We start from the raw sequence: 18663 nt of genomic DNA on the forward strand, positions 1-18663 counted from the left end.
TTGCTTAGTATTTTTGTACTAGGTCCTGGTAAGCATGATTCTCTTTGTTTATTTCTTTAAAAAAGAATAGCACAAGGGCTTGTGGAATCAGGATGTCCATGCTTCTACTACACGTTTTTCTGAGAGACAGGGAAATCAATTCACAGTTTCCATTATGGGAAAAGAGATAAACCCAGACTGAGTGGGTGCTTGAATCCAGGTTTCCTTTGTCCAGCACTTTAATCACTTGGGCATTGCAGCATATTTGTGATCCACATTTCTTATATATTTCCTGAAGTTACGGTAACAATATATCCAATCAGGATTCTCCTATCATAGTGGGATGAAGGTTTCCCTAGCCACAAAAATTATCAAGGTTTTACTCTGCATTAAACCCTTAACACAAAAGAGGTGACAGCAATGTATTCCACATTATTTTCATACTGTACCTTTAAAAAATATCTGTTTTTCCTCTTTAAGTAGTTGTGCAATTTCTAAAACATTGACCATGAAGCTGGCCCTCTTTCTGAAGTTGCCTTATTTGTTACTTAACTTCGCTAGAAATAGAACTAAGCATTTTAGGTGTTGTAGTCAATTTTACAAAGCAAGTATTCCAAAGTGTTTATTAGGCATGCAAATATATGCTTTTGCATATTCTGTAAAGCCCTGACATGTATTACTGTCACAGAAATACAATTTCTTAACTAAATGCACATCCTGCTAATGAAGTTAAGTCACTTCTGGCATGCAGAATATTGAGTGCATCTCGATATTAATGTGTTTGGCCAACCAGTGACATTGCATAATGACAAAATGTTTGAAGTATGCTGGGAATATAGTTAAGGGCTCTTATTGATATTGCCATTAAAAATGCGGCACGCAGTTGTATGTTCATGGGGAGAAATCATTTGCAAATGCAAATTGCAGTGCTGGGGCATCAAAGCAAATGGAGTCTCTGAGGAAGATCATGCTATTGTTTTCCAATTCAGTTTACCTTTCTAATACAGTTCAACGTTGCTTTTTTGCTTCTTGTCAAAAATTAAAATAAGCACTTGTGCAAAGCTTATTTTAAAGAGAAAATGAACTGGAGGGTCAATAGGGACCTGAGGAACTGGAGTGTATGGTGGGGTGAAGAAATCCAAGAACAGGACAAGTATTTCAGAAGGAACTGCCTAGTTTTATAATCCCAGGATCAGAGAGGCCTCTCAAAATATGTCCTCAGTGATTCTAGCAAAGCATAACAACAAAGGTGACAGGTATCACTCGTATCTTCTAAAGTGGAGGCAAGCTACTCCAACAAATAAGGAATTCTGGTGAAAATAGAACAAAGCAAAATGCATAATTCATCATTCACAATACAGGACAGTTGAAAGAAAGCCACAGGAACATCTATATGAAGTGAGGTGGATTGCTTACCCAGTCACTAAAAGGACAACAGTCTAAACAACTAAGGACATAAGGAAAGCATAAACTTGATGAGCATGGTCTGAGGGCAGGACTGTTGTCAAGGTCAGCATCATATGTGTATGTACAGGGTGTGCCGACTGTGTCCAGGCACACCCTAATGTCAAACACACAAAAGTGGCTTTGCGAGTCCCTGAACTTACTCAGCTATAGACCATCAGCCCCACAATGACAACCAGGCTACTTTTCCCTGTCTCTCAAGGACCTGCCCCTCATGTCCGCCCCCAGCAGTGTCACCATAGCTGCTAGTGCGTTGTGAAAATTTTGTCCCAGGCTTTTTAGACTCGTCTACTATCTGAAACCATTGGTTGCCAGATGTGAAATATGTTGGCATTATTTTCAGCTCTCCCACCCCAATACTTCACTTTCTTTGAGGCCGCTGATCACATGCTATGTCTGGAAGATACTGAACATATGTGCTCCCCTCCCCCAGTGAGTTTAATCTAGTTTCAGTTTCTTTCATAATACCCTTTATGACTGAGTAGGAGTATGTCTTCAATAAAAGTTTGTCTTCAAAAACAACACCTTGGTGCAGACTCTAATGAAACAGTATGTGAAGCCTTGCAATGGACAGATATTCTATACTGCTTGTTGCTGTGTGAGCTTGCTCATCCTTCCCCTGACAGAATTGGCACCTTGACTGTTATGACCAGATTGAATTGCACGTGGTGTGTCTTCTTGATGGGCCCCTGAACTTTGATCTCTTTCCTGTGAAATAATAGAAAAGCTCGACACAGACACTTGTTTCCGTGGACTGCGAAGATCAAAAAAGACCTCGCACAGCCCAGAAACTTCACAACTATTGATTTTAATCAACTACAAATGCACTAGCTAGACTCTGAAGTGAGCTTCCCTCTTATGGATTTTGCCATCAACTCAACAATGCTCAGGCCTGGTTTTATATGCATTGAAGGCAGCAGGGGTTGTTGCCACCAGGTTCAGACAACGCTGGATCAGGTCTTGCAAAGTGAATGAGTGAACAGGTTTCATCTCTAGATTGAAATGAGCTGTCTGTAAATCCATGCCACTAAAAAAGGAGGTTTGGATTTGTACGGTAAGCACACTGTCAGAACTACACTACCCACTACGTGCAGCACTTAGAATAACAGAATCATAGAATTGTAGAGTTGGAAGGGACCACGAGGGTCATCTAGTCCAACCCCCTGCATACCTGCCTATAATAATAATAATCTATATCTATATGTGCTGCCCATCTGACTGGGTTGCCCCAGCCACTCTGGGCAGCTCCCAACAAAGTATTAAAAGCACAATAAAACATCAACCATTAAAAACCTCCCTGTCTTCAGATGTCTCCTAAAAGTCAAGTAGTTATTTGTCTGACATCTGATGGGAGGGCGTTCCACAGGGCGGGCGCCACTACTGAGAAGGTCCTCTGCCATGTTAGGGCATATTAACAAAACCCATCGTCCAAGCTATACCAAGCACACCCTTCTATACAATCCACTTGAAGGTCTAGATTTCAACACCTTCTAAACATGAGACCAGCTGTTTGTGAACCTCATTTCAATGAGAGCCCTAACACATGCTATTGACAGATTAATTCCAAAGTTAGATGAGCCCCTCTTTCTAAATAATATTAATCATCATAGAATTGTAGAGTTGGAAGGGACCAGGAGGGACCATAGTTCAACCTGCTGCAATGCAGAAATATTTTGCCCAGTGTGGGGCTCAAACCCACGACCCTGGGATCAAGAATCTCATACTCTACCGATCTCATATCACCACCACCACCTCATCTTCCCTCCAAGATGCTCACAACCACCCTGTGAAATAGGTTGGGTTGAAAGGGAGCTCACAGGGTGCTCATTGGCTCACAGTAACTTTCAACCTTTTCTAAGATCAAACATAATTTTTGATCAGTACAGGCACATTTCTAGCCCCCTCGACCAGGATGCCTTGCTCTGAGGAAGGTTCTTGTGGGTTCTTCCTCAGAGTGAGGAAGGGAGAAAGCACCAGTGCTGCTGCTGCTAATTTTGGTGGCAAAACTATGGGGCGGGGGAATAATTAGGGAGGGAGATTAGGTCAAACAGGCAGCAGGGAGAAGACAAGAGGAAGGGGCTGTGTTACAGGGGCTCTCCTGTTAATTAGAGCTTAATTGGACTAAAGTACAGGCATGTGCTAGAATAGATGAGATTGCAAACTGTGGAACAAATCAACTGCAAGGACTTTAAGGTTTGAGCTTGAGATAAGACTTCATTCCATGCAAAAGATGGTGGGTGGGGGAGGGGAGCCTACAGTTTCTTTATTTAAAGTTTTCTTCTCTGCATTTATGATTTGGCAACCCTCCTCTGAATATTAGTTCAAATTATATTTGTACAAGCGAGGATGGAAGAAATTGGATTATAAATATGGAATATAACATCAAACAGAACCGTGTGTGTAAAAAAAGGGAAAAGGGAGGGAAGCTCTATTTTGCAAGAGGTTTATGATGTAAACTTTGGGCTGACTCTTCCCCAACCTTTATTATTTATGAAGTGAACTGAACAATGCTAAGAGAACTTGGAATTTAACTTAATTGGAAGTATAATTGCTCATGTATCTTCAGTTGGAAGGAAGGATGAAAGGAGTCTGTGAACTGCCAAGGAACAGATAAGGTTCTTTATTGAAGTCATCTGCAGTTTGACAGACCGTTTTTCTTCCCATGCTGAGAGGGAAAATGGTGACAACAGGTTATTTACTAGGACAGAGTGACTTTTGCAGCTGTTGTTAATGTTGCAAAACAACGAAGCACGGGACAGAGGAATGGAGAATTTTCTGGAACAATGGGATATCAGCTCTGCTTAAGGCATGACTGATAACAGCAACAACCGGGGGAAAGAAAGACATAACATCTTACAAGGACAGGAAAAAATACCGGACAGAATAATTGCCCCACACAGGAAGAGCAAGCATATAGTTTGTTGTTGTTGTTGTTTTTTAAATGATATTTTATTAAGGTTTCGAAAGAAGTTACAAAGGTAATAAGAAAATACAGAAGGAAAAAAAAACAAAAAATACAAAATACATAATAGAAAAAAAGAAAAAAGAAACAACTAAAAATAAATCCATCTTTCAATATCTTGCCTTTCATTTACTTGTTTCCCTGACCTCCTCACACCTCCCTTTTTTGTATTCCATTTCGAATGGTTAATTTAGCAAATCCTTTCCCTCTTTGTTTTTATCTTAGTTCTTTATCTTAACATATTATAGCCTTATATTTTCATCTATTAACAAGCCATTTTTACGTACTCCTTTTTAACATTGTTGCTAAAACCGCTTCATTTCATTCCGACATCATTTTAACATTCATTAATTTTACAGTGTTTCTGTAGATAGTCCTTAAATTTCTTCCAATCTTCTTCCACCGACTCTTCTCCCTGGTCTCGGATTCTGCCAGTCATTTCCGCCAATTCCATATAGTCTATCACTTTCATCTGCCATTCTTCCAGGGTGGGTAGATCTTGTGTCTTCCAATACTTTGCAATAAGTATTCTTGCTGCTGTTGTAGCGTACATAAAAAAAGTTCTATCCTTCTTTAACACCAATTGGCCGACCATGCCCAGGAGAAAGGCCTCTGGTTTCTTCAAGAAGGTATATTTAAATACCTTTTTCATTTCATTATATATCATCTCCCAGAAAGCCTTAATCCTTGGGCACGTCCACCAAAGGTGAAAGAATGTACCTTCATTCTCTTTACATTTCCAACATTTATTATCGGGCAAATGATAGATTTTTGCAAGCTTGACTGGTGTCATGTACCACCTGTATATCATTTTCATAATATTCTCTCTTAAGGCATTACATGCCGTGAATTTCATACCTGTGGTCCACAACTGTTCCCAGTCAGCAAACATAATGTTATGTCCAACATCTTGTGCCCATTTAATCATAGCAGATTTAACCGTTTCATCCTGAGTATTCCATTTCAACAACAAGTTATACATTCTTGAAAGTATCTTAGTTTTGGGATCTAGCAGTTCTGTTTCCAATTTTGATTTTTCCACCTGGAAGCCAATTTTTTTGTCCAAATTGTAAGCCTCCCTTATTTGATAATAATGAAGCCAGTCTCGCACTTTATCTTTTAGTTTCTCAAAACTCTGCAATTTCAATTTGTCTCCTTCTTGTTCCAAAATTTCCCAATATTTCGGCCATTTGGCCTCCATATTGAGCTTTTTCTGGGCCTTCGCTTCCATCGGTGACAACCACCTTGGGGTTTTATTTTCAAGTAGGTCCTTATATCTTATCCAGACATTAAACAATGCTTTCCTGACAATGTGATTTTTAAATGCTTTGTGTGCTTTAACCTTGTCATACCACAAATATGCATGCCACCCAAAAACGTTATTAAAACCTTCTAAATCCAAAATGTCTGTGTTCTCAAGAAGCAGCCATTCTTTCAACCAGCAGAATGCTGCTGATTCATAATAGAGTTTAAGGTCTGTCAGGGCAAATCCACCTCTTTCCTTTACATCAGTTAGTATTTTAAATTTTATTCTGGGCTTCTTGCCCTGCCAAACAAATCTAGAAATGTCTCTAGACATTTCGAGAGCAAGCATATAGTTTGAGTTCCTCACTTGTATTTTTATAAATCATTTTATGTGTCAACTTGAATAGAAGTTATTAATATTGCAGTTGTTGTATAAGGGATTATTATTATTATGACAGGAATGTATAAGATTTTGGAATGCAGAAATAAAGAAAACCATCAAATTAGCATGCATACTTTAGCATACTTTATCTAAATTATATAATTTGGTATTTGAACGATTGGCATTAATAATTGTATTATAAATTGGTATGCTATAACAAATTGGTATTGTTATAATGAAGCTATTATCGGACTATAATTGAAAATTAATAAAAAATTATTATTCTTTCAAAAAAGAGGAAGGGGCTGTGCAATCTCTTGCAACAGACCTGAGAAGCATGTTAAATGTAATGGTACAACATGTGTGGATTTCAGATGGAGTAATTACAATTGCTGTCACCTAGAACAAAAGTTTCCATTTCATCAGACTGCAAAAGCAAGGGTATTCCATCAACACCGCTGAGAGACCAGCTCCTTTTGACCTCTTCTTTCATTCTAGTTGATTGTTATAGCAATTCTGTAAATTTAAGAACTAGTGCCTGAATTTGCTTTTTTCCTTTGCCCTCTTCATTCCCCTTTCCCTTTGTGATAGGCCTTTAAGATTGTAAGCCTGAGGGCAGGAACTTGCTTGTTCTGAAAGCCAACGGGAGCTTTTTCAGTTGATGAGCAGGGGGAAAAAATAAAGATGAAGATGATTCATAATCTGTATATAATATGTCTGGAGGGTTCCTCTTCTCTCATTTCTTGTGCAGTTTAATAGTGGAAGAGAGGAGTAACAAATGGGAGGGTTGTGTATGATTTGCTTCTAGACAGGCAATTAAACTCTGCAGCTACTACGACTAACAGCTCCCCACTCGTCTCTACAAATCCTGAAGTAACTTTGGGACTGACAGCTAAGGGGGAGATGATACATCAGTCCTTGATCATTAACTTCCCAAAGGCTTAACATTTCACACATTGCTTGTTCAATACACTGCTTGGTGCTGCGTGGCATTTGAAATCTTACATAAAATGGGTGCCAATTTATTGCAAATCCTGGATTGGCAGCACTCTTTAATTTTGTTTCACTTTGAGACATTGTGTTAGAGAATCTAGTAAATACTTCTTTAAGCCTCTTTATTTCAGCTAAAGGAACATCATGGCATTAGACAATGAAAGCGGTTAAAGTTTAATAATACTGTCAAGCGCAATAAAATGATTTCTTCATAGAATTCTGTGCTTGCCAGGTGCCTGGATTGGAGCAGGCAGAGAATTCTTTCAGCCATTCATTTAAATGCATTATGTTCTGCCTGACTAATCATGCTTTGGTTTTTGCACCATTTTTATTTTATTTTAATGCAGAGGTATTATCAAAAGGAACAGAGAAAAGATGCAGGGATTTCATCATAATAAGTGAAGCAGCTTAGAAAAACCATTAGCATCCTTTTTAGTTATTGGCATATTATTCATTTTGTAGTTAAGCAAGATTCTTTTTGGCTTCCGGTTTACGTCATGGACATACAAAGTTGCACCAAGCCGGACCATTTGCCCAACTACCCCAGTATTATTTACTCTGGCTGCCAGTTGCTCTTCAGCATCTGAAGAGGTACATTGCAACCTAATTAGAGAACCAACAAAATACTTTTAGCTATATTATTATTATTATTATTATTATTATTATTATTATTATTATTCTCTCATCTGACTGGGTTGCCCCAACTACTCTGGGCGGCTCCCAACAAAATACTAAAAACACAATGAAACATCAACCATTAAAAACTTTCCTGAACAGGGTTGCCTTCATGTCTTCTAAAAGTCTCATAGTTGTTTATCTGTTTTTACATCTGATGGGAGGGCATTCCACAGGGTGGGCGCCACTACCAAGAAGGCCCTCTGCCTGGTTCTCTGGGGTGATGTGGAAAGCTGCTTGCTCCCATGACTTAAAGGAGACATTTGCAAAGCTTGGAATGGATCAAGGATCATTCAGATGAGCTTGCAAGAGTGGCTAATATATATGGGCACTTTTATCTAAAGCAAACAGACTATCGCTGACTTACAATGTTAGCAGTTATAAAGGGCATTCACCAGAAACTGTTTACTCAAAGGATTTTTCTGTGTTCATTTGTTGATCTTTGTCAGCTAGATAAGAATATTTGCACGAGGCTGTCCACGGGAAAAATGTCCCAGTCCAAAGTGGCACACAGATAAATATCCTTATTACTAATCCCTTCAGAGCACAATCTATTGTATTCATCCAAATGCGGCAGTGAAAAGCAGAGATCCTAGAGATTTTCAGAACCAACTTCAAAAGGAAGCAACACAAGGAGCTGGTGGTTTCAGGTGCTCCCTTGCTGCTAAAACAGGATTCTGCTGTGCCAAAGCTAACCTGTGGGGTTGGGCTGAAAGCATTTCTCTTCTCTCCTCTACTCTCCAAAGTAATTCCAATTTAAATTGATTTGTTCCCATTTACTTCAATGAGACCAAATCAGCAGACGAGCCAGGTACCTTGGGCTTAATTGAGATGCCAGTATCTCTTTCCATCAGTTTTCCTCTTGGCACAATGGGAATCGTAACGTTTCCCTGGTTAATGCAGCACAACCCTGTGAAACACAGGTGCAAAAATGCTACAATAAAGCAACAGAAGTGGCAGAGGCTATTATACACCGAAGGAGAGGAAGGCTGCTGCTAGTTGGCTTGCATTTTTTGAACAAAACAAAGTGTGGAACTAGTCACAGGAACTCTACACACAATGGAAGTCATGGGAGGTTTAGGGCAAGCTCCATAAAGCCCACACGACATTCAGCATTCATCCTGATTTGCTTGTGGGGTGTATATATGTCTTCCTGTTAACTATTTCCCTGTCCAACTCTTTTTAACTGCATTTCCCTAGTGTTGGACTCGGGCCTGGGAGACTAGGATTCAAATCCCTACTTGGCCATGGAACTCAATGGGTGACCTTAGGCCAGTCCCTGCCTCTCAGCTAGGGCCGGCCCACCCATGGGGCAGGCTAAAGAAGCCTCCTTGGATGGCGGAGAATTCTGTGGGCACCCCACCTGCCCCTCCACCGCCAAGGTTGGGTGGGTGTGGCAGCAGAACCCAGCAAGTTCTCACAAGATCTCACAGAAAGCTCGCAAGATCTCACTGGAAGCTGCCACTGGTGCACAACCCCAGTAAGCAAGATTCTGGTGGAGAGGCGGTGGGAGGGAAAGCACTTTTCCTGTTTGGCTGCAAGCGGCAAAACAAAATATGCTGCCTAACCTATCTCAAAGGGTTGTGGGTTTTAAATGAAATGGGAGAGAACCATATACACCTTGAACTCTGTTATGTACTGAGTTGAATAGGATCCAAAAGGCAGCAGTCTGATTGGTCCTAGAACAATAGGATTCAGAATGCAGCAGTCTGATTGGTCCTAGAACAATAGGGTCCAGAATGCAGCAGTCTGATTGGTCGACAGGAGACACCCAATCCAGCTCCAGGTGGAAGTGAATTCGCAACCTGATTGGCCTACAGGTGAATCCTGGAATTAGCCAATCATGTGGGGCCCATTGTGTAAATAATGTATATAAAGCAGATATTCTGGAGTAACTTCCATTCCTCCTCACCACTATGAGCTGAATAAAGAGCATGAAGTCCACTCCCGACTCTGAGTATATTTCACTGGCGACGAGGATGGGATCCCACTGAGCTGATGGCCACACACAGCACTGCAACACCGCCACCTGCTACACCGCTGCCTCGCACCGTGTATCCAGGCTTCAGCTCCGGGACACAAGGAACTCAGAATGGCAACCGACAGCAGCTTCTCGCCGTTCAACCCAGCATCTGGAGACTGGGAAGCGTACGCCTCCCGTTTCACCTTCCTCCTTGGAGAAAATTGTTGTTGTTTAGTCATGTCTAACTCTTCATGACCCCATGGACCAGAGCACGCCAGGCACTCCTATCTTCCACTGCCTCCCACAGTTTGGTCAAACTCATGTTGGTAGCTTCGAGAAAACTGTCCAACCATCAATCTTTCCCAGCATCAGGGTCTTTTCCAGGGAGTCTTCTCTTCTCATGAGGTGGCCAAAGTATTGGAGCCTCAGCTTCAGGATCTGTCCTTGGAGAAAATAATGGTATATAAACTCTGAATTCCATATATTTCACATTACTTATGTTGGGATACTGCCAGGGAGACAAAGTCCATCATGATTCCATGTCGCCTCCGGACAATCCATCGATCTCCCGTAGATACGCAGTATCAGTCAATTAGCGACACGAGGCCTCAGAAATAGCTTGCCACATTCCAGAGCTCGTGCACGCTCTATCAGCAGAGTTCGCACAGCGAAAGATGCACTCAGGAGAGCATATTTACAAGTTTATTCAGCGTTGGTCAGAACAAAGAAAAAAAGCATGACTGCCTGCTCCGATGTTCAGACACAGAGAGAAAACGAAAGCATATACAAAAGAGAAACTTCCTGTGAGCAGGAAATACGTAGGCTGTGACTCACAACAGCCTGTCCCCTTTTAAGGTGGAACAGAAATATCCTAACAACTTATTGGTGGGTGTTTTTTCTTTTTCATTTTTTGGTGTCCCCTTATTTTTTTTTATGTGCCCCAAAGCAAAATACGAATTGTTTGTGACAAGCTGGGGTCGTCTTGACAGCAGCTGGCTGAAGCTATCTTGAATTCACAAAAAAAGGAGGCTCTTGGAGTCTCCCCCTCTGAATCAGGTTGACAGGTGACAAGAGAGAACCTCAGAGGCAGAGGAAGTTGCCAAACAGTGAACAGGTGGCCTACACTACAGGAAAACCTCCTGCAAAGCTAAGCTTGAAAACAAGGCTTCAGCAACAGGAAAGGTTATGCCAGAAGCAAGTCACATGCAAAATGTTTCACAGGGTGATCCTGTGAGCAGAATCCTTCAAATGAAATTTCCAGACTGGCTGTTAATAGGACATTTGCACTGAGAAGTTGGCACGAAACCTTATCTCTTTTTTTTTTTTTTAGTGTTCTGATATCTTCACACAGTGGTTACATAGCAGTGATTGATGTCACTGGTGCAATTTTTGTCACTTTTCTTATTCTTTTCGCAGCTAGAAAAATAGATGTTATAATTGCACTAGAAAGCATGAGCTAACCACCAAACCTTATGTGAATAAACAGCCTGTCTGCAACCCCAGATTCCTGCCACATCCCGGTTACAGGAGAAGCTATTAGGACACAACCGTGTTGTAGAAACCCTGTTTTCCACCCTGGACTGTCCTAGAATCATTTTGGAGATCAAAATATGTAGAACTTTCTTCCTCTTCCTCTTCCTCTTCTACTTCTTCTTCTTTGATCACTCGTAGCCGAGTAAGATTTTCTTCCCATGAATAAGGTCTTAACAGTGAGTCTGTAGGTGTCTGTGGAGGCCAATTCTGGATCCACACCCAACTTAAGAACGGAAAGCAAAATACTGGTGGACAACAAAAGATGTTTAAAGATGCTCTCAAGGCAAATCTAAAAAAATGTAGTAGAACTTACTATACCAGAATCAGCCGTGAATGATTTGTGCAAACTATGTTCATAAGAGCTGCCAGTCTACTGAATTAAGTTTCTCCCCTTAATTTCCCCCTTTAGATGCAATTCACATGGGCAGGTCTCATCCTTGGCTGGGCAACCCTAATATGTATGGTAGATTGCAGCTAAGGGAGACTATTAGGGTGCAATTAGTCATCTGGTCACTCCATCATGTGGCCAGATTGTTGTTTCAACTAGCAAGGAAACGTGTAGAAAAAGTTACTGTGTGTGAACTGAAAATGACAAGAGTCTCTGACACCATTTAATGAAGCAATAATAATGTTGAGAATTGTGGCGGTGGGGGGAAGTAAGACTGCATGATGATGCCCTGAGTCCCTTCCAATTCTTAGGATCCTGTATCTGTTGGGGGTAGAATGTATGCCAGTAAGCTTGCCTAACCAGTCCCTGTGTCTATTAGTGATGGCCAAACTTGGCCCTCCAGCTGTTTTGGGACTACAACTCCCATCATCCCTAGCTAACAGGACCAGTGGTCGGGGATGATGGGAATTGTAGTCCCAAAACAGCTGGAGGGCCAAGTTTGGCCATCACTGGTCTAGATAATGGTTTTGGCTGACTAGTTAGAGCCAGTGTGGTGTAGTGGTTAAGAGCGGTAGTCTCGTAATCTGGTGAACCGGGTTCGCGTCTCCGCTCCTCCACGTGCAGCTGCTGGGTGACCTTGGGCTAGTCACACTTCTTTGAAGTCTCTCAGCCCCACTCACCTCACAGAGTGTTTGTTGTGGGGGAGGAAGGGAAAGGAGAATGTTAGCCGCTTTGAGACTCCTGAAGGGGAGTGGAAGGCGGGATATCAAATCCAAACTCTTCTTCTTCTTCTTCAGTGGTCGGGGATGATGGAAATTGTAGTCCCAAAACAGCTGGAGAGCCAAGTTTGGCCATCACTGGTCTAGATAATGGTTTTGTCTGACTAGTTAAACACCACGATTAGCAGAACCAAAGAAGATGCTCTGTGACTTAGAACAAATGGGTGGGCCTTCCCCCCCCCCCACCCCTTATAGCTGCTAGGTAGGAGAACAACAGCCCGAGATCATGTGTGCGAACTGAGCTGGAAGCAGGAGACACAGACACCTGCTTGCTCTGTGCTGGGTCCAAAGCTGTGACTAATGGAGGAGCAAGATCTTTTGGGATGTTTGTGCTGTGAGCCCCTCTGCCTTATGCTCAGAAGACGCCACAGGCCCCTCTGACTTTCCTTCCAAGGACACCAAACCCCAGATAAGTGTTGGAAGCCCTGGAATCTCTTGGCTGCTTGGCGATTGGAGTGATGTGCAACAAAAATTATGCCAAAGTACAGTACATGCAATTACAGAGGACTATTCACGGGCATGGATATAAATGGGATGTTTTCTTAAAGCTACTTGATGCCAAAACAAATAAATCATATTACAGTTAAGCTGGTGCCAAAACAAACAAGCCACATTACAGCATGGGCATAGCCAGGACTTTTGTTGGGGGGGCAGGCCTTTTCTGGGGAGGGGGCAGAACCTGAGTTAGCTATGTATTTTTATTGATTTTTATTGACTGGGGGGAGCCCCCCCTGGCTACGCCCATGTATTACAGTTAATCTGTAGTATAGGCAAGCTGTCGTTGTTTGCCATGCGAACAATGCTAAATCAAATGCTTTATGAATTCTTGAAAAATGAGTCAAAAAGGGGGTTGCTTTCCTCCGCAAATTGCTGCCCTTGATATCTTAACTGCATGAGGAAAGTGATTGGGATTTTAGGCACAATACAAAGTCAATTTCTTGATTCTCTGTTCTGTCCCAGATGCTGCAGGGAATAAGTATTTCGTGTTTTATAACCTACACACCTTGACACAAAATCATTTAAGGAACTTGCAATAAACGGCTTTGATGTTCCATGTACTGCTGTTTTGCATGCATAACCATCTGCTACATGCTGGTGTAATTTATTTCATAAAGGTAGCTATTGATTCCCCACAATAGTTGCATAAATTCTGGGCATTTGAATTCTTCCTTGAGCCCCAACCTAGGGAATCATAAACTATCTCTTAGCTGTCATTTAAGCATCTAGCAAATGCCTCAAGCTGCAGTTTAAATTGGAAGATTAATCTTCCGTCTTTTATGTGCCTCTGCAAAAGAAAAATAGAACCACTTAGGCATTATTTATGCCTGTCATAAAAAAAGGAAAGAATAAATGACCCGAACTATAGGATAAGAAAATTGACTGCAATTTTAAATAATACACAATTGGGGCATGCTAACACCTTCAAAACACCACCGATAAAAGAAAGTCGCCAGCTGCGACTTCCAAATTTCAACCCAGACATTTTGTGTATACCTTTGAAAATTATTGAAGCAACAGGAGAGGATGCAAACTCTCAGCGTGATGACAACTTACAAATGCTTATTATTATTATTGAGTTTTTAGTTGCTTTATCTTGCACAGGGCAACCCAAAACGACTTACAACCAACCAACCAACAACAGACAATGCCCTCCATGCTGATACAATAAAACCAAGGGGTGAAAGAAAACACATTAAAAACACCCCACCCACTTCTAAAAGGCCACAGATAGTTAAAGGCAGAAGGAAAATAGAGGAAAGTTTTTGCCTGGCGCCTAAAGGTATATAATGATGGTGCCAAGCGAGCCTCCCTGCAGAGAGCATTCCACAAATAGGAAGCCAACATCCACTCTCTTGTTGCCACTCTCTAGACCTCTTGTGGAGACAAGGGCTCAGATGATCACAGGGTTGGTGCAAATGGGGAGAGGCAGACCTTGAGATGCTTTGAACCGGGAGGGCATTGCTTGAATTGGGGGAGCCATTTAGACAGCCCAGTGATCAGAGTAAGCGCTCCATTTCTTAGTTCAGACAAACGTAAGGGATATCATGGGCCGATGGTTAATAACTATAACATCAAATGATTACAACATCAACAGTCACTGGCAACAGTTCAGGACAGATAGGAGCTGAACAAGATGGAAATTAATCCAGATAGTTACCCAGGAATTCTGGCATCTGGGAGAGGTTACTCAGCTCATTCTAAATGGGGTTGTGCACCCCTTGAAAGATAAGATGCATGACCCGAAGATTGTCTTTGATATTCAAGTCTTTGATATCAGAAAGTCCATTCTGTCTGATACAGGAATCAGGTCTATAGTGTTGTGCAAGCTATCCTTTAGAGCCAGTGTGGTGTAGTGGTTAAGAGCGGTAGTCTCCGCTCCTCCACATGCAGCTGCTGGGTGACCTTGGGCTAGTCACACTTCTCTGATGTCTCTCAGCCCCACTCACCTCACAGAGTGTTTGTTGTGGGGGAGGAAGGGAAAGGAGAATGTTAGCCACTTTGAGACTCCTTCGGGTAGTGATAAAGCAGGATATCAAATCCAAACTCCTCCTCCTCCTCCTCCTCCTCTTCTTCCTTTAGCATTTCTTCCCATTTCTTATTCACCTATTTTTGGCACTTATTGAATGAAGACCTCCCTCTTCCAACACATGTTCTAAGTAGGGGTTCATTATCCCAACCTGCATCTGTACTGAAGCTATTTTAAACTGTTTTTATACATGGAATTGTTTTTAAATGATTGTGTTGTTTTTTATAGATTAAATTGATTTAATTACTTTATATATTAAACTGTTAATAATTGTTTTTAGACTTTTCTTGGGTGTGACTGTAATGTATCAGTTTTATTATTCGACATCAGAGTGTCCTCCTTCAATCCAGGGAGATGATTTTCGCTTCAGCCAAGTCAAAGTGCCTCATGTCGACTCAGGGATTCATTATTTCTGTCTACATTCTGTACTTTTGCTTGAGATAACTTGTTCCAGTATACCTGAAAAACAATAAAAACAATAAAAAAGAACTTTCACTGGCACATCTGCGTTCAACAGGGACACAGTTTATCCCCCAGGCCAGAAAGTGTGCAGCTGCAGCAAAGCCAACTCCAGATGAATTGAATTATGTCTTCTTCGTAGGCAGAACAGTGGCCCAGGCTAACTTTACTTTCAGTTCTCTGATCATTTGTGCCTCTGAGGCTGCTTTCCCCAAGTTTTACAATGCATAGCGCTCAACCGTGACACAGAGGAAAACAGACTGAAATCCTCACGCTGGCATTTCATTTTCCATGTTTAGCTTCTGGGCTCAAATGAGTGCTGAAACTCTGGGATTGACTGAATACAGTGGTACCTTGGGTTAAGTACTTAATTCATTCCGGAGGTCCGTTCTTAACCTGAACTGTTCTTAACCTGAAGCACCACTTTAGCTAATGGGGCCTCCTGCTGCTGCTGCTGCCGCGCCGCCAGAGCAAGATTTCTGTTCTCATCCTGAAGCAAAGTTCTTAACCTGAAGCACTACTTCTGGGTTAGCGGAGTCTGTAACCTGAAGCGTCTGTAACCTGAAGCGTATGTAACCCGAGGCACCACTGTATGTGAATGATAGACCTTCCTTGGCTCTAATACACTTCACTGATGAACTTGTTATAATAGTATGGCCTCAAAAGAGCAACAAGTAAATTGTAAACTGTTATGGGCATCTCCTTGTGCAACTTGTTTCTTTTAGCCCAATTATATAGTCTGGTGCAGAGCAGACCCACTGAAATGTGTGTGTGTGTGTGTGTGTGTGTGTGTGTGTGTGTGTGTGTAATTAACTTGGGCTCTTAATTTCAACTGGTCTACTCTGAGTAGGCCTAGCATTGGCTACAATCTAATTTGTTTAAATAAAATATGGGAAACTGCATCCATGAATAAGCTGCCTCTTTTGTAATGTGTTCAAGCAGAGAAAGGATGGGTTTATGCTTCTTTTTTCTCTTTAAAAACAAGCTAGGAACAATTTCTCCACTTGTGGAATCACAGCACTAAAGATATGTTGCTTTAAAACATGTGTTGATGTTTGTTTTAATTGCTATGTCAGGGTAATTTTCAACTAACGTTTCATTACAAGTTCATTACAAATTCAAGCCACGAGAGTCTGATGTAAGAAAAAAACACACCCTCTCAATAGACTTTCTTAGAGTGCCTTGGTTCCTTTAGGAATAAGGATTTCATCTCCCTCTTTGCTTTCCAGGCCCAAAAACCACATCACCACCTGACATTTAAACAACATTATATTTGTTAGTCTCCTTTAAGGTGCCACTGAACTTTTCATTGTTTTATTAGAGAAATCCTTTAAAAAAATGTTTATGAGCACATTTTAAAAACTGAATTATTTGCACAACAGACCAGAATATGTTGTGGATGTTTTAATTTATTAGATAAAAATTCATTTGATCCAAACATTTGCGCACAAGAGAATACCTAGGAAGGAGCTCAGCTGTGATTCCTAGGAAGCCAGCCATTGAACAAAAACAAACTCCCCTCAAATGGTCCTTTTCGAGGATTCATTCTGCTAAGTACATCAGATGAGATCTACCTGACAAGCGTTGAATGATACTTAGCTGCAGTCGCCATGAGCCATAGGAGGAACTGAATGCACATCTGATCTTTGCGACCCACAGTAAACTCTTTATTGCTTCAATTCATACATTGACCATCCCTCTCACCCTCATGACCAGAGCCTGATTAGGATCAAACCATATGAGACAGCAGGGGATCTGTGCTTAGATTCTCCATGGGGCATTTTTAGCAGCAGCAGAAGACTAAGGTTATATGGGAGAGCGGGGTCTTCCTGCTTTAACACTTCCCCCTGAAAAGGGTGTGGAATAGGTACCTGGGTATTTCTGCCATAGGCAGATTCTGCAATCAGAAAGGATTGAAATCAGTGAAATGATGTAGGGATGGAGCTAAATCCCCCTCCTTTGTTACCACAGCTGCAACCTGATTCAATCCCCAATCCCTCAGCTACTTTTAAAGGTAAAGGTAAAGGACCCCTGGCAGTTAAGTCCAGTTGCGAACGACTCTGGGGTTGCGGCGCTCATCTTGCTTTACTGGCCGAGGGAGCCAGCATTTGTCCTCAGACCATTTTCCAGGTCATGTGGCCAGCATGACTAAACCGCTTCTGGTAAACCAGAGCAGCACATGGAAATGCTGTTTACCTTCCCGCCGGAGTGGTACTTATTTATCTACTTGCACTGGCGTGCTTTCAAACTGCTAGGTTGCCAGGAGCTGGGACAGAGCAACCGGGGGCTCACCCCGTCGTGGGGTTTCGAACCGCCGACCTTCCAATCGGCAAGCCCAAGGCTCTGTGGTTTATACCACAGCGCCACCCGCATCCTTCAGCTACTTTTAACTTCAAATAAACACGGGATATCTGATCTCAGATCTCGTCCTGCCTACTTGCACCCCTAGCTTCTGCAATAAACATGAAAGCATCACAGATTTCAGTAAAGCTGTTAGAAATAACATTCGGGTGGTGACCTAAATTTGGCTATTGTATAAGTTGCATTTGTCTCCAACCTTTTCCCCAAGGTGCTCCAGGAAGCAAACGTGCTAAACCACCCTAACCATATTAGCTTCACAACTTCCCTGTGAGGTAGTTTAGGCTGAGAGAGAGAGCAACTGACTTAAGGCTCCCTAGTGAGCTTCAAGGCTGAGTGAAGATTTGAACATGCACCCCTCCCTTGACCAAAACCAGACAGAAAACCCATCATTGTGGTTATTCCATTTGCACCTCTGTTCAGCTTCTAAGTTACTTTTAGGGTTGCCATATTTTGAAGAGCAAAAAAGAGGACACATTTGCCAACTTCTACTTTTAACTATGGATCACTATGATGATTCTCATTTTACATACCCACGAAATAGAAGACGTATCCTGGAAATAGAGGACATATTGCAACCCTACATACTGCAACAAAAGGAGCCTTAAGACCTGCAGATTTTAAGATGTGGAAGGCTGGACTAGCACCTGGGTGTGCAGTTTATGTATTCTTAGCAAACAGCCTGAATGGGGCACAATATAATTTTGCATGTTCCAACACAGGCTATTGCAGGATTTTGATGCTGTTGAATACTGCAAACTGGACAAAGTAAATACAGGTCACCAGTCAAATTTGTATGTAACATTTTCTCGGCTAAATTTGATGACGACCACTTACATTGTCTGAAAATGACACGTTTTGGAAGGCAAAATGTGACTTCAGATTACATCAGACTACATTTCCTAAACTGGGCTAAGAATCTGACTAGTCATGCTCTTCTTAACTTGGAAGCAATG

The 18663-nt window shown here is 41.7% G+C and overlaps 1 long non-coding RNA gene across 1 annotated transcript in view; it reads right to left on the bottom strand.

Moving 5' to 3' along the window:
• Window positions 1-18663, bottom strand: part of LOC310760617 — a 99516-nt gene that overhangs the window by 64646 nt on the left and 16207 nt on the right. Inside the window, exon 2 of the long non-coding RNA XR_014547068.1 lies at window positions 14783-14907. This is a non-coding gene — a long non-coding RNA (uncharacterized lncRNA). The remainder of the gene's footprint in view (window positions 1-14782; window positions 14908-18663) is intronic.

Source organism: Podarcis filfolensis, assembly GCF_964270895.1.
Source record: "Podarcis filfolensis genome assembly, chromosome: 4".
Classification (NCBI taxonomy): Eukaryota; Metazoa; Chordata; class Lepidosauria; order Squamata; family Lacertidae; genus Podarcis; species Podarcis filfolensis.